General features: G+C 38.2%; 1 non-coding gene across 1 annotated transcript; it reads right to left on the bottom strand.

Annotated features, from left to right (window-relative positions):
- Positions 1–2,692: 2,692 nt before the first annotated feature.
- Positions 2,693–2,780, bottom strand: LOC115947169 (small nucleolar RNA SNORD93). Its single transcript, XR_004081123.1, has one exon. It is a non-coding gene; the product is annotated as a small nucleolar RNA SNORD93 (small nucleolar RNA).
- Positions 2,781–5,060: the final 2,280 nt, after the last annotated feature.

Here is a 5,060-nt window from a genome sequence, read left to right as displayed (position 1 = left end):
TAGAACAACTTCCATTACGATGCTTATTTTAGAGATTTTTCCATCACAAATCCCACATGCAATTAACTCACCTCTTTAACACAGGAAGACTCATTTTCCTTTATATATTTAAAGTAGGAAGGTTACTGGGGGAGGAAAAAAGCTATCTTAATTACACTTACTCACATGGATCCATCTAGCATAATTTCAACCCCAAGGTGACACTTGTGTCTAGAATACAAAATCTGTACCGTTATGAACTGGAGGATGTGATCAAGCTGAAAAGCTTCTGGTTCATTTATCTTGTTATCTTCATGCTTCATTACACTTAACAGCATCTATTATCTTGTGACTGCTACCTAAATCTAAAATAAAGGAATAAAATATGGTTTCTTCAGATGTGTACTTTATACGTAATACTCATTATCATCGTAGTACAGAATTTCTTCCTAATGTCTAATCTAAACCTCTTTTCCAGTTTAAAGCCATTCCCCCTTGTCCTATCTCTACATACCCTTATAAAAAATACCTCTCTAGATTTCATGTAGGCCACTTCAGGCACTGGGAGCTGCTCAGAGGCCTCCCCAAGAGCCTTCTCTTCTCCAGGCTGAAAAAACCCAGCTCTCTCATCCTGTCCCTATAGCAGAGGGGCTCCAGCCCTCTGTCATCTTCTTGGCCTCCTCTGGGCTCACTCAAGCAAATCCATGTCCCTCTTGGTGGCCCGAAAGCTGGATGCAGGACTGCAGGTGGGGTCTCACAAGAGCAGAGGGGGAATATCACCTCCGTTCACCTGCTGGACACACTGCTTTTTGATGCAGCCCAAGGTACATCTGGCTTTCTGGTCTGGATCAATTCAGCTTCTCCTCACCCAACACCCCCAAGTCTCCCCTAGACCTGCTCTCAATCGATTCTCCACCCAGCCTGTAGTTGTGCCTGGGATTCCCCCAACCCAGGTGCAGAGGGTTATTTTTAATAATCCTAACTGAAAAGCAGCAGCATTGCCACAGTGAAACAATAATTGATATATTCTTGAAAGGTCATTGGTGGTCTACGTGTTAGTGGAAAGAATCTAAGATGAACTTACAGATAGGTGAATTGGCTTAATTACTCCTTATTATAATTCTAAATTACTGATTATAATCCTCCCATGTATTGAAGATCTCAAAGAATATTCAGTGAAATCTGAGCTACTGAAACGTGAACAACACAGACAGGCACAAATGCTGATACTTGTCAACACTGGCTCCATTTCAAGCTCTGAAAGGCAGTAAGTTCTTCCTGGAGTGTCAGCTTTAGTAGACATCTCATGCAATGTGTTCTGATGGAGCTCGGCAGGACACTAACTGCTCCTCACCTTGTTGGTCATGTTTAGGCCATATTAGGAATATGACAAAAGGGTTGTCCTTAAGTTTCTGAAGTTAATTCACCCAAAGGGAACAATCAAGATAAAGTAATACCTACATTCAGTTAACCTAACTAATTTGTTCAACATTTAGATATAGTGAGAAAGATTTTATGAATATACATTACCCAATCAACAAAATAAATGTGTCATCTTATTCAAGATCTGAAAAGATACATATTTTACCTTTCCTATTATACTTTGACCTCTGTAGTTTGCATTACAATTTGTTAAAAACTATTACAATGACAATGCTACAATATAGACTCTGAAGAATTAAAGCTGTTTATTAATTATATAATAATTTTATTAAATTGTTATTAAATAATTCTATTCAAAAGGAAGCTGTATGATATTAAAATTTAATTTATACCTTTAATAAATACTAATTTTAACAAACAGCCTTCCTGCTTGGGAAGTGCCAAAGGAAAAGGATATTTAGGGATATACACAATAAATGACCAGAAAAAACTAACATTCTAGCAGAAAACCCACACGGAACTGTTTAACATCCACCTGGTATATTTCAGCTCAGAGGTCTTTCCTTTTGCTTTACTACTTGCTTTCTCTTTGCTTATAACCAGGAGATAATTAGTAGCTGGCTGTTGTATAGGTTTACCATGTAAAATTTGAAAGCGTGCATCCAAAAGCATGTGAAGCCAATTCTGTGCATCACTCATGATTTTGGAATATTTCATTGTCAGAAAAAGTGGCTTTAGCAGTATGTTAATTTTTTGTAAACAGATGCTAAGAGAGACTGTCACAACAAATGCTCACTGACAAGAGGAAGCAGAAATATGGCTTTTAATTACAATTCTTATTTTTCAAATGCTTCAGTTTTATGTTCTGCATTAAAGAGAAATACTGCATTTTCATGTGCAATGCTGTCAACTGATTGCAAAGACTTACATTCTCAATTTCATGGCTTCTCACCTTAATACAATGTACTAAGGTCAGAACTGCAATAAAAAAAAAAGTACACTGAGAGCAAACCCTGTTTTAGAAACCATAGTATTTTCACTGGTTTTCTCATCTTGTTTCAGTCATAGTAAAAATCTGCCTAAACCAAACATCTTTTAAGACCTTTGAAATCCTTATAGATGCGTGCTCTTATAACAATACATTCTTCAGCAACAAAAGCCTAGCTGGGATTTATTGACAAATAAAAGTTTATGTTCAAATATTTTTAGAGGAAAATCCTCCCAGAGATCCTGAAACCTTCACTGCCCAAATGCCAGGGAAAAAAAAACAAAAACAAAAACAACAAGCTTAATTTAAAACCAAAGAATTAGTAAATATGGGTATTGGTTTTGGCCTCAGAAAATCCTTTAATCCATCAGATTTTTGCGTATCACTGAAAGTATGCAAGGAATCAGATGATGGTTTTCATCCTTGGCCAAGGACTGCAATCATAAAAACATGTATTTAAGAATTATTTCTTTAGATTAACTACCTATGGTAAAAGGTGGCATTATCTTTAGATTTAACGCTTCATTTTCATCATTAAATGAAGGTAGGGAGAATGGGAAACTAAGGTTTTAAATAAAAGTTTTGCAGCAGGTCATATTAAGTTTTCAAGCACAACAGCAGTTCTTCTGGAAGGCCTCTAAAAGCAATTCTGTTGAATGCTGTCTCACATCAGACTGTCTCTCCTTCACTGGGCTCAGAAGCTGTAAGGAAAAGTTATGAAGTCATTACTGTGTTTGCACTCAACTCCATATTACTCTCAGCTGCAGTTTACTGTATTGATTATACAAAACTACTCCACTTTGCTTTTTGTTCCTACCATTCTGATCATTATACTGATTTTCTAGATGGGCATTTGACAGTATCAGTTTTCTTGGAAATACTCAGTATCAAACAGTGACCAAAATACAGCTGATGAGTGTCACACAGAAATTCATGAGAGATATTCCAATGTGGACAGATTTTTTTCATATGCATTACTGCTCTGTATTTCAAGTATGTTTTGAAAACAGGATAAATGTTAAAACTCAGACATAATCACCCTCAAGTAATCTAGATCTTACCAACATTCAAGAAAGAAACATTTAAAATCCTGATGTTTCCCATGTGACATAATTGGACAGCCTTAGTCTTTTTTGACTGCAGTGCTTTCCATTTTTATTTGTCTCTTTAAATCAACAAGGAATGTTTCCCAGACCAGTAGTGCAGCATAGCTGCTATTTGTTAGACTAAATCACCGGGAATACTAAAATGTAATGGAAGAAAAGGACCATCATTGCTAAGTCACAAAAAAACTAGAAAGTTTAATTGTAGCACTAAAGTGAAACAGTGTCTAGTCATAACATAGGACCTTTTTTACTGACATCCTAAAAAATCAGTCCGCAATGGAAATCTGTTAAATTCCTCTTACTTATGTTCTTGTATTATTTGCACAGATTTACAATGTAATCCTCAAGAATGAAATACCTACTGGAGTATCTTTAAAATACAAGTTCCTCCTAAATAGTCACTCAAGCTTTGTTCCCAAGCAGATGAATTTAATGCAGTTCCCTGACATTACATTAAAGGGAAAATATCAAAAGTGCATAATGGAGGTCTGCAGGAATTACCTACATAGAGTTTATGGTGATTTTTCACAAACTTGCATGTGTCACTTCAGTTTGTCTCCTTCTTCAGCCTTCTGAGGTGTATGCAGTGTTGCAGGGTTTTAATCAGAAGTGTGTTGACATTAAGCTTCAGAGGTCAAGAATTCTTCAACTTGAATGTCTGTGGGTATGAATTAAGGGGCAGACCTGTACGGGTGATACAGTTGTGGGAGTCCATTATAGACCTGCTGATCAGGACGAAGGAGTTGATGAGGCTTTCTACAGGCAACTGGAAATAGCCTCACAACTACATGCCTTAGTCCTCATGGGGGATTTTAACTACCCCGATATTTGCTGGAAGACTCACACAGCCAATCATTCACAGTCTAGGAGGTTCCTCCAGTGCATTGATGATAAATTCTTAATGCAAATGGTGGACAAACCAACTAGGAGAGGAGCGCTGCTAGATTTAGTACTCACCAACAAGGAGGGTCTGGTTGAAGTGTTGATGGTCAATGGCAGCCTTGGCTGCAGTGACCATGAGATGGTGGAGTTTAGGATGCTGTGTGGGAGGAATAGAATACCTAGCAAGGCCACAGTTCTGGATTTCTGAAGGGCCAACTTTGGCCTCTTCAATCAACTGCTAAGTGAAGTCACATGGGAAAGGGTACTAGGTAGTAAAGGGGCTCAAGATAGTTGGTCAGCATTCAAGGACCACTTCTTCCAAGCTCAGGATCAGAGCATCCCAATGAGTAGGAAATCAAGTAAGTGATATAGGAGACCAGCGTGGTTAAACAAGGAGCTGCTGGGCAAACTCATGTGGAAAAGGAGAATCTATGGATTATGGAAAGAGGGGCTGGCCACCTGGGAGGAATACAGGACAGCTGTTAGAGGATGTAGGGAGGCAATTAGGACAGCTAAGGCCTCCCTGGAAATTAATTTTGCTAGTCGAATTAAGGACAATAGAAAGGGCTTCTTCAAATACCTAGCAAATAAAACTAACACAAGAGGCAATATAGGCCCACTGTTGAACGAGGTGGGTGCCCTGGAGACAGAGGATACAAAGAAGGCAGAAGTGCTGAATGCTTTCTTTGCCTCTGTCTTTACTCCTACAGACTTTCCCCAGG

The sequence above is a fragment of the Melopsittacus undulatus genome, chromosome 1, assembly GCF_012275295.1.
Source record: "Melopsittacus undulatus isolate bMelUnd1 chromosome 1, bMelUnd1.mat.Z, whole genome shotgun sequence".
Classification (NCBI taxonomy): Eukaryota; Metazoa; Chordata; class Aves; order Psittaciformes; family Psittaculidae; genus Melopsittacus; species Melopsittacus undulatus.
The sequence above is the reverse complement of the archived record's forward strand: the minus strand, read 5'-3'. Positions and strand labels throughout refer to the sequence as shown.